This window comes from Anopheles nili, chromosome 2 (genome assembly GCF_943737925.1).
Source record: "Anopheles nili chromosome 2, idAnoNiliSN_F5_01, whole genome shotgun sequence".
Classification (NCBI taxonomy): domain Eukaryota; kingdom Metazoa; phylum Arthropoda; class Insecta; order Diptera; family Culicidae; genus Anopheles; species Anopheles nili.
In genome coordinates this window covers 9,074,832-9,086,673 of record NC_071291.1, presented here as the reverse complement: position 1 = coordinate 9,086,673, position 11,842 = coordinate 9,074,832, and positions in this window count along the sequence as shown.

Below are 11,842 nucleotides of genomic sequence, written 5' to 3'. Positions count from 1 at the left end.
CTTACGAAAGACAATCGAACGGATGGGTTTAAGAGAGAAAAAAAAATCTCGAGATGAATGCTACACGAAACTTTCAAGTGTGTCATTAGCCGTTGTTCAACTCGGCGCACAACAAGAGGGATAATGATTGTTGTTAGGGCCGTTGGTGGGCGCGTTAAGAGCCTGCTTTCCTTCATCAGGAACGAAGCAAAGGATAGTCCAAGCGGAAAGCCCACCTCATTGGTGGGCTCAGTGGGTAAGACAAACTGTGAGGTGTACGCTCGTTTTTGCAAACTGCCACAATTAGACGCAATTAAAGTCGCAACGAACGAGGTCGAACGGATACGTGTGCGTTTTGTGTAACATGGAGTGGTGTACGTTCTGACGGTCCTGGGTAGCATTAGCGAGCATGTCAACCGTGTCAAAGACGACAACTAGAACAATCCTTTTGATTCGCCTTGACGTAAGAATCAAGTGTAAAAGCTAACAAAAAAACCTCTTTCCATTTTACATAACCATCCCATTTTGCACCTATTCAAATGTGTTCCAGGATTTAGCAAATTTTTCCACCATCGTGTCATTCTCTCGTTTCATTCGACAATGGTAGATCGATTTATATCTCAAAATTATGCACAAGTACGCCGTGCATTTTGCTCGGAATTGTGCAGCTTTGCATTTGCTGTATAAAAAGTGTAGCAAAAAAACACAGAAATCACCCAAGCCGTTGCGTCTCGGACGTGACATTCGCATCCAGGGCACACGCTAGAGGAATCTATTTATATGTAGCTTTTCTTTGTTGCCACCACAATGGTTCATGTTTGAAAACCAATTCCGCGATAGCGAAGGCTCAGCGAATGGGTTTGAAGAGCAGGTTTCAGAGAACCTCAAAAAAGAATAAAAAAAACACAATTCGAACACTCCTCGGGATTGAGCAGGTTGGAGAACTTGCCCAGGATTTTATGCTAAGCACAGTTTGCCACCACGTCATCTCGCCTCCTGGCTTTATTGCTACCGGCAGGTTAAACTACCGAACGCTAACCTTGGCCCGCAAAACGAGCTCCGTTGCAGGAGTGCAGCGTCTCTTCAGACGAGAAACAAAAGCCAGTACAAAGTTCGGTCCGCGGCAACGAAACAAGAACCGACCCCGAAAAACGGTTGCACGTTCCGTTTTATTTTCTTGCCATGTTTCGAGCACTCCCGCTCCCCCCTGCGGAACTTCTTTAATCGGTGATTTATATGCAACATTCGACTGGTGCAGTTCGAGGTCAAGCAATGGCCGCCCTTATTTTTCTCGATGCCAACGGGTGCTGCTGCTGCTGCTGCGGCGTAGTTGCAGTGGATACCTGCAACAAGGCGCACGATGACAATTGTTTTGGGTCGAAACAGAACCATTCTTGGTGGAGGTTTGTAGGGGAAAGGGACACACAAGCATTCCTAAGGACATGTACTTGCAAAAGAGGCATGACTTCGGACGGTGAATACGGTGCTACCTTGGTGAATGCCGAATAAGCGCGATGCATTTTACGATCGCATATTCGATTGCCCCGTTTCGTTGTGCATGAGGTTGTATGCCGGTTTGGGATTTTCTCTTGCAACACTTTGAAAGTGCAGTCTTTTAGTCGTTGTAAGTAGTTTAATTGAAGGTAAACGTGCAGCCTGCCAAACAATGCTGTTAACTGCAAATTCCATACCAATTCATCACCTTTATTTGTCTATGAAACAATGTATCCCAATAGATGCAAAAGGTACAAAACGTTTAAAACCTGCGATTTCCAAGATTTAAAGGCATAGTACTGATTGTAAGCATCGCTGCGCTTGCACAGTGTGTTTCAACAAATATTGTTATCCGTTTTCTATGCGCATTGCTCTACCCATTTGTGGTGATTGTTTTACCATTCGTTTTGTAAGCCCTCACCAAACTCAATTAAGTTCCCATGCCAACGCCAGCTGTGCCAAGGGGGCACAGTTTCACACGTGTGTCTGCACGCACAGCAACAAAAAAAAAGGGTATGGTTATTTATTTTAATTTGCCACGCCAGTACAGCTTAATTAAATGCGACACATGTTCGCCAGCCCGCGGCAATCGCGGCATTGCCACCCATTCTACTCCCATCCTGGTGCAAGCATAGAGTGTCGTATCGATCGATGGGAATCGCGTTATTCCACGATCCGGGTGCATCCTTTCGCTGGATCGATTCAACTTCGTGTTCGATGACAAAAAGGAACACCAGAGAAAAAAAAACTATACGATTCGAAATTTTTCATAATTGAACGCCCTTTCCGTACACGGCAGGCGTGGCAGGGCGATTGCTTTTAAATTACTGCATTTACATGACAATTTGTTTCATTCGGGTAGTGTCCGCACTGCACCACCACCGGCAGCTGGGAGACGACGTCATTTCCGATGCGGCTTTTGTTGTCGGTGCACAAATTTCCATAATGAAAACATTTATAATTGCAATTACATGTCACAATAAATTTTAATCGACCGCATGGCAGAGAGAAGGAACCCGTAGTGTGGATCTGGTTGATAGCGAGGGTCAGCGATAAATATTTTCACGACTCTGTACAACCTTTTCCCGCTACCAGGTGCGGGAACACGATTTCCAATGATGTGGGAACAGAAAAGCAAACAAATGTTGGGTAAATATTATGGGAAAGTACACAAACCACACAATGTATGCCATTGAAGGCGAAAATGAGTTTACACAACATTAAACCGGGTAACAAACATTGTAAAGACAACGACGAAAAATAATAACAGCACCAATCACACATGCACCAACGTCACCAACAGCTGATGGAGGCGCATGGTGCCGCACGGGAAACTGCTGTCACTATGCGCCGTTCCGCCAATTCCTGGATACGCCGAAAAAAAAAACATCTAAATAATTCCAAACAGGCGAAGGTCATGGCGTATGGCACGTTTTCCCGGTGCGATTACCCCGTCAAAGTCTGCAGTTTGCTACGTTTGCCGCACACGAGGGGTACCATTTTAGACAGGCGAAATAAACTGAGAGGGCATGGCCAGCTACATTGAGCACCTTGTCAGCAGCGATACGCTAGCATTTGCCACAACGACGCTGAAAAGCGAGCGAAAGAGAGGTGTTAATATGTAGTTTAGCATCCTTGAACCATTCCTTAACCTCCCCGATGGGGCTGTTGTTACGGGCTGGCTTATTCTTGCCGAGGTGGAAAATATCGAGCAAAGCCTGCAAATTGCATCGCAGCACGCTATCCGCACAACTTCGCAGCACTGCAAGATGCATTACCCGGACGGCCCGGAGACACATGCCCCATGATGACAGTAAAAAAAAGTGATATTTTCCATTTTACTCCCGTCGTTAGCTGCATTGCGTAATTAACGTGGACAAAAAACGAAACGGCTGCCCGCCCTGTTAATGGTTCGCTATGGCGTACAAACGAGAAACAATTATCGCTCGATTTTCCCCTCCTTCATGCTGTATAGGAGCTGATAGGGCTGTATAGGAGCAATAGCATAATTAGCTGTTGAGAACTGTGTCATGCGTATGTGAACAACAAGGCGATACAGAAGCAAAAAAGCTCCTGAAAGCTCTGAGGGGAAAAAATTCCTGCAGTCGCGTGATTGATTCGTCAAGCTTGGAGTTTTGACATGTGGCGTTTATTTTAGACTTTATATTCTGAACTTTGTGAATGAATCATATTTGTCAGTTGCCTTGGAAATCCCATTTATTCCACTATTCACAACTCATTCTTCACGCACCAATTACGCGATTGCACGCATACGCTTAGGAGAACTAGTTTGAGCGTTATTTATAAAGCCCATTGTTGCAGGCTCCTTCTGGTGAAAGCATGCAATAGAAACATCATAATTGAGGCCGAAAATTTTTCTACCTTCCACTTCTATGCACGATAATGTTTAAACAATGAAGCAAATCACGCAAAATAAGGCTCACGGTTCGGCGGACTAACAAGTAGCCAACCCGCTTTCACACCTGCTGCTTGTCGAGACTGGTGACTGTTGACCGATTGCGATCAAATATTTTCAGGGCCCCCTACTAATTACTGCTTTCTTTACCAGCGGTTCTGGCTCCTTCAGCCATACCCCAACTCGACCCATTCCGCTAATGCCTTCCGGTTTTTATACGGTTGATTTTTCTCGCTCCCATTTTCGGAAGCGGCATTAATGAAGTTGTTCAGTTTGTTATAAATAAATAACCGAAACGAAATTACTCAAATCCGAACGAACGCCGCGCTCCGGTAGCGAGACGGGGGCTCGTCTCCGACACATCCGATCGATATAGCAGCCCCCGGAACATTAACCTTAATAGTTCGTTAGGGACGACCATTTCCGCCGGTGGCTGCCTCATGTGCGCGCGCGCTCACCAATTTTCCACGCGGCTGCCATAAAGATCCCCCAAAGAGCGCCCAATTCGTCCGTGCACTGGCCACAGCTGGTCATGCTCGCACGGCTGCACCACTGGCTACCCATTGGAGCTGAAGGTCAACACCGAGAACCATTTCATGCCCTCTCTTTACCTCGCTCACACACACATACACACATACACACCCTGACAGACCGTCCATTTGCAGCTTTCGGAAGGCTTGGCTGACCAACCGACCGTAATTAAAACCAGCATTACCCGCTGTATCCAAGGACGATCGTCTCGGAAGGGCCACGGGTTGTGGCCGGGTAGCGATGGAAAGCAGTTCCTCCTTTACCGCAAAAACCCTTCGGCACTCCTCTCACGAAAAGTTCACACCAAACGATGAGCCGCTCTCGAACTGCTGCAACAAGCAGCGGCAGCGGCGGCTTTGGGTGTTTTATCGCCTCGTAGCAATTAGTTTTCCACCCATCCGGCGTTACCGAGCACGTAATCACTTACAATATTGGCGAGTTTTTTCGGTAATTTAACCTCCCTCCACAGCACCAGGCCAGTTCGTGGTAGCCGCTAAGCTGACTTGCGTCGTCTTGCGAAAGGTGGTGAGAGTAAATGAACACCGCGGCGATTGCCTTCCGGGTCGATTTTGTTGGCCACTGTGGTCGCCCTCCCTCGGGTGGGAAAGCAAATAAATTCGATTTAGTGAGCCACACAAGCGCACACCAAACATCTAGCCATGGTCAGCTTTGAGCGAAAAGCGCCAGGCGAAAGTACGTTAAGGATGAAGGAGATTGGATGTGAATTAAAAGAAATTTCAGTAATTGAACCATACTCGCACCGTTGACCCGCGACTCGCTCTCTACACTTGGTAATAAATGACTTTCCGCACCGAAAAGTTGTCCCATTCGTAGGCGAAAAAGGTGGAGAGAGAAAGTGAGAATTAATAGAATCGAGGCGCCAAACAAAGCAAATTAATAGTATTAGGTTAGTTGGGATAAAATTCATTACGGCCGCGCACAAGAACACATGAAACTTGCGAAATTGACGATTATTTTTAATGATGGCACTTTCACACCATGCTTTTTGTTGTTATCCATGGGCTTCACGGACGACAGAGTACGTCTTTTTGCCAATAATAATCTGCCTTTGATGCTATAGGTCATTTACTACTCATAACGCAATACAACTGCTTAGCGACCTTGGAATAGAACAATAAAAGATACATGACAATATCAGCAAGTGGATTGTGTGGTGAAATTTCCACAAGCTGGTTAATAGTCTAAGCAAGTGTTTCAAGTGGTAAATGATGAAAAAAGTGTTTCTGCAATTCATATATTCAATAACAGATCGTATTTAACAGTGTTCAGAGGCGATGATAAGCAATGTTTTCATATAGCGAGAACGCCAGCACATGAAACTTTAATTTACGCACAAGCCTAGCATAAATCACCTACCTTAAGGGTCGAAGCGCGTCGTGGAAACTGCACGGTGCTGCAAAACAAAAATGGAAAAGAAAAGATTAATTATATCGAATGACAATGGGTGTCTAAAAATATTTTGCAACAACGCAGCTCAGCGCGTTGCGAGAACGTTGCGCCCGTATGGAAAGGAAATAAATTAACAACGGACATGTTTCGCACTTCCCTCAAACGCTTCCACTCACTTGCCCATCCCACCCGAACCCGGGGCGTTGCTATTTAGCGCACACGATACAGAACAAACAAGAACCCGGTGGCAACGTAAACGAGCTAAAAGCATGCTGCAGAAAAGGAGAGAAAAAATCGCATAAAACAAAAAAAGAATAACGCAAAAATCGTAGGCAAGAGAGGAAAGAGAGAGAGAGAGAGAGAGAGAGAAAATTCCCCATGCCCCATCACGGGAAAATGGGTGAAAAAAAGGGAAAGCGAGGGCACAAAAAACAGCCTCGCTTGCTAGAACAGAAACGGAAACCGCAGGAGCCGCAGGGGCAGAAATCTAGGTTAAACTTTGTCTGTCTCACTTTCACGGTTTCCGCGGCGTTCCCTCTTACAGTCGCTAACTACTGCTGCTTCTGCTCCACGCGCATCTTCGTGTCCCTTCATTCGTTGGCCACCCGGATCGTTATGCAGCATAAACATAAAACCATCGCACCCCGCCCTACTTTGGCCGCCCAAACCCACCCTTACCCGACACGGTGGTTGTTTCCGTGGCAGATCATTATCACTAGCAGAATGGCACCGAGCGAAGCGAAACCGAATTAAAAAGCAACGGCAAACTTTCAATACCAGGGGAGAGGATACGATTTTTTTTCTTCTGTTTGTCACACCACGCCAACCCACCTTGAACCGGTAGCTCACTCGCGTTCCTCCCTCGCGTTGGATGAAAAGCTTCGAAACTTGAGCGAGCGAGCTTTTCCGCTGTTTCTGTGACTCCTGCTGGGATGAAACCGTGGTAAAGTTGTCGGAGGAAAAATGGGAAATGCAGGAGGGCCACTGAAACAACACCAGAAGGAGAGTGGTGTGTGTGTGTGCGCGTCGTAAAAGATGATATAAATTTTGTTATAAAAAATTAATGCCCAATCCTCGTTCCACCACCCCCCGGGGCTTCATCGGGCCAAGACACCACCGTTCCGGAGCGCGTTTTTTCGCCTCTTTTCATCGCTTTTGTGTGCGCGCAGGGTTGATTTTAAAGCTTTACCATCCGCCACTTGATATGCCAGCCTCGTTACGGTTGACTGTTTATTGGAGAGCGATCGGCAAGCGAAGGCTGGCGGGGAGGATGCTTTTTGTTGGTGTTGGAACGCAGGTCCTTCCGCAGCGTCATGCGAAATTTAGCTCCCACGGTATCAATTAAAAACGGAGCGAAACAATAAAAAAACGGCGGTAACGACGGTAACGGCCAGAACAGAACCGTTGTGTGCGTTCCGGGCAAAGAAACGCAAACATGCACAACACCCGCAACCGCGATCCTTCTTGTTGGCGAGTGCAGCAGTGAGGCGGCAATAATAAAACATACCTACGAACCCTTACCGTTCTCGACTGACAATCGACCGTTATTGCGCGTAATACAAGTCTTTTTCTACTACCGGCGGAGCACACGGTTTCGTTTAAGTAACGGGAGAAGGAAGAGCATTCGATTGGTGCAACTTCTTGATGATCTGTTTAAATATTAACACCACCGAATGGATGAAGTTTTCCGCGCAAGCAAGCATTAAAATAAAAACAAGCCCGCACGAAGGCGGTTGGAAAAACCAACCTGCTGCGTCCCGAAGCGTGAGGGAGTTTTTTCTTTGTTCAAAATCAATAAACGAAAGTTTACCGTTCCTCTCTGGGTGGGTCATTAACTCGCGGGTGTTATTATTTTAAACTTTGTTCCACACGGTTCGATGCGTTTGCAGCAGGCTGTTCAGTGGCTGTTGATGCAGGAAAGCAACGGAAAAAACTAGAATCTGCAGGGTACTGCGCCACCCGAAGGTCAACCACCTCGCGCTGGTGCTGGCGTGGACAGGATCGACCCGAGAAAGGTTCCAGTCAGATCCCGGACTGTCGCAAATATAATTGGAAGTAGTGATTTCCACTGGCTCGGAACGCCGGGCTAGCGCAAATCAAGTTTTCCCTCATCGTGCGTACCTGCCGCAGGGAATTTTCCGCATCACCTCAAGCGGAAGTCCTGGAAGAAGCGTACGTTTCATCTATTTTTTTTTTGGTTTCCCACTCCCAAATCTCACTCTACCTTTCTGTTTAAAGGTACTAGCGCGTACAGCATCCTCCGAGTTCCGATGGTACCGTTTTCACCACCCCCCCAGGGGGGTAGAATCGTTGGAAAAGTTGCCTCGAAAGGCTACAAAAATAATTGGAAGTGAAGACGGCTTCCTATTCGGTGCCCCTTGTCCGCTCTCCGGAGCTGCCTCGTTTCATTACGCATCTCGTTGGACCCAGTTGACCTACCGAATTTACCGACTGCCGGGAGCAACCGTCCCGGTTCCTAATTACCGAAAGCTCAATTAAGACGTGCTCCAGGCTCGTTCCACCCCGAGGGAAGGTGAGTCTCCTGCGAGGCGGAACAACGCTGCAGGAGGTGGAAAAAATAATCATAACAAACTCACGCAGTCACGTGGCGTTGGTGCTTTCGGAGCGGCCAAGGACCTTGCACGGGCATTGCATACACCTCTCGAACCGGTCGTTCGGTCACTCTCGGCCACGGTGAGAAGGAAGATGGTGCGAACGATATAGAAAGAAAGAAGAAAAAAACGGACGAAGCGTACGAGCCGTCTTAAAAGAACTTATTTGGCGAAAAATGGATCCCCGGCGAAAAACGAAACGCAAATGGGGAATGTTTTCTCGTTTGCCGGATGACTTATAACGGCCCAGAGTGACGATGTGCATTCGGATGTTAATTTGGCCGAGAAGTTTAATGGAAGAAAATCTGTGTGTGTGTTTGTATAACAGAGATAGAGAGAAAAGAAAGATAGAAGAAGTGGGACAGAATGATAGCTGGGGGTACCAAAACTAAGGGAACACTTTTACGAGCAAAAACCTCACTGCCCCTAACCGGATGGGGGCTTGGCATGGCGTTGCTCACGAAACAGCTTTGTACAGTGACGCACGAGATTCTCGCAAACGGACGAAAGTCTTACCGAACATTCCCCCAAAAGAGCAAGCTTTTCACGCTCGCTGACAAAGGGAAAATTCGAAAGCGTTCGAAAAAATTAAAGCACAACCTCGATTCAGCCACCAAAAAGGCAACGCTTGCTTTAGGTCACCTTCTGTGACGTGCGAACTGGCAACCACTGTTCGGTTGAAGCTGGTTTTTCTCTTCACTCATTCATCTTTGGCTTCTTATTCCTCTGACGAGCTTATCAAGAAACTCCGCACCTCTCGCTGGTCGCACGTGCGAAGGAAAAACTCTGCAGTAAATCAATATTTCAGCCAGCATCATTTTTTATCCCACCCATAGTAAATACTGACTCTCGTGGTGTGGCTGTAACCAGTAGGTTCCCAGCAGCCGCTGTAGTAGAGTGTGTGCTCGGCAGAAGCCACCAAACCGGCTTGCTACCATTGCCGACTTCAACTCTCCCGGTTTGCGCCGCAACACTTCTTGGGGGTGCCTTTTTCCACGTTCCGATGATGCGGCAGAATGTCGACGCTATGGTGCCACTGTCCATTGCGGAGGGTGTGTGTGTGGAGAAACGGGTTTGCTGCAGGAAATTTATGGTCCCTCGCAGGATAATCAACTCGCTAAAGAAAACAAAGCAAAACGGCTTCTTCCAAAGCGAAACGATCGGAAGCGCTGGCACGGAGAGTGCGAGAGTATTGGCCGGAACGGCAGGATCTGAGGTGTGGTACGTGTCCGAACAGTTCGCACCAGCTGCATATTTCATAAGGTAGTATATGCGAACGTGCGAAGACTTGAACGATACAACGGTGGTATTTCCCGATCGTACGCAAGATCATTCGAAAAATGTAACATTCCATCGAAAAACGAATCTGGTAGATTTTTAAGCCAATAAGTAGGAGAGTAAAGTTAGTAAATGTATTGCTCTTTTGTAGTACAAATTTATCCTGAATGTCCTTTGGAAAGCCGCTGGGACGGACATTTGAATTAGAAGCATCATTTTTATACAAAGTAAATTCATACCAGCCAGCAGCATCGCAACGCTCATTAGAAATATCCTTACACTAGGAGGGTGACCGTCCGCTTAGCCCTTAAAAACACCCTCGAGACAGCTCCAGGTGATTTGTTATTTTTAGCTCTCTCGAGAGGTATACTTAATCATACATTTCTCGTTCTTAATACCCGCAATTAAGCCTTTTGGCAAAAAACGTCCACCAGATTGTGCCCATTCAAACACATTAAGCCCTCAAAGACACCGCTCTCGGTGCAGTAGAAGGAGCTAAGCGCGCGAATCCCTAAGCCATGTAGGATGTGATATTTTCCATACGTTTTTCAATCTCACCAGTTGTACCGACAACAACTCATTTCGTTTCGTTGCGGGAATCGCCCGTACGGGAATCCACAGGTGATCCTCCACCAGGCTCAACGGGGACGCAACCACAGCATGTGCTTCATCATCCGCCAACGACACCGCTCAAGCGGGAGCTAAACAAGCGCTTGGCGCCCACGTAAAGCGCGACCTCGGAAATGCAAACGCAACCAGCACGAAAATAGCTCCGCTGGGAAGCGGCAGGCTTTCGCTGGCACGAGGCCAACAGCGAGAACCGACCGGTATAATCAGTTCCGCGGCGTAACCTTCTGCCGACAGATGCAATTGCACTGCAGCGGCAAAAGCATCGCTGGGGCGCTACCCGTTGACGTCATGCCCTTGCCTAGGCTCGGTAGGCTTGTGATGGGTGAAGAAGAAGAAGAAGAGTGCTTCCGGTGGAAGTGGACGAGAAAACAAGAATATCCGTCCGTGTGCTGGCGTGTGCTGCGAGCTTGGGTACGTCGAATTTCGCTCGACCAGCTATTAGCGCTGTTGTGCGCTCGAACTACGCTCCGGCATGCCACCGGGCGAATGGCATGCAGACGAAGAACCCAACAACCGAGTGGGCACAGAGAGAGAGAGAGAGAGCCCCAAAAACGTTCAGAGGACGCCAGGTGTGCCCTAGATCGGAACCACGGCTTAAAGCCCCGAGGAGGCTCACGGCTTTTGCGTACCTTGCGCGCTGCCTAATGCAGGATGTATTTATTCTTCCTATCATCGGCATTCATTTGCATAAATGACAAACAGTGCCGCATCCCCCCCCCCCCCCCCCCCCCCCCGTCTACCTCACACCCACCCAAACGGTGGGTGGGTGAGGGAGAATGCAACTGCAGCACACGATGCATAAATGGGAGTGAACGGCAGCATGGGACAGAAATCGCAATAGCGGCTGTGAGTTGTTCGGGGACGACCGGAAAGAAATTAGGAAAAGTTCGTCGAGCAGATCCCTGGCAGATGTCCGATCGGGGCCAGAACCCGTGATGGGAATGTTTGCCCGAATGCTTTGTTCGCTTGTCACGCTTGTCTGGCCATTCGGCCGACAAGCAGGACCTCTGATCGTTCGTTGTTCCAGAGGCTAATCCAATGACCTAGTTTCGTACTCTGAACGGTTCACATTTTGATATCGATGAGCTTAGAGAGCGCACTCACTGGTTGGCAGCAGCACTGAAGCAGCGCAAATTAGCAGCACAAACGCTGTGTGTTTGTGCTGTTCGAATCTACATTAGTGCAATGATTTTGCTTGATGAGGGTCAACCATGACGACTATGCAGTGTACAAATTATAATTCAATTGTAAGTAGTTACCAAATATTACGTGAATGTGTATGAATGTCGAATACTATTGGAAGAAAGTAGTATCGAACAATACTATTCAGGGATTTGTCTATGTTGTTTGTCTGTTGAGGAAAAGCTTTAATCCCGCTTCTCTCGACAAGCAACGAGCTATGACGTAGCAAAAGGAAAACACAGAAACACGACACGTGAAAACACCACAGCAACACCAAAAGGGCTCCAGAAAAATCAGCACACAACCAAGT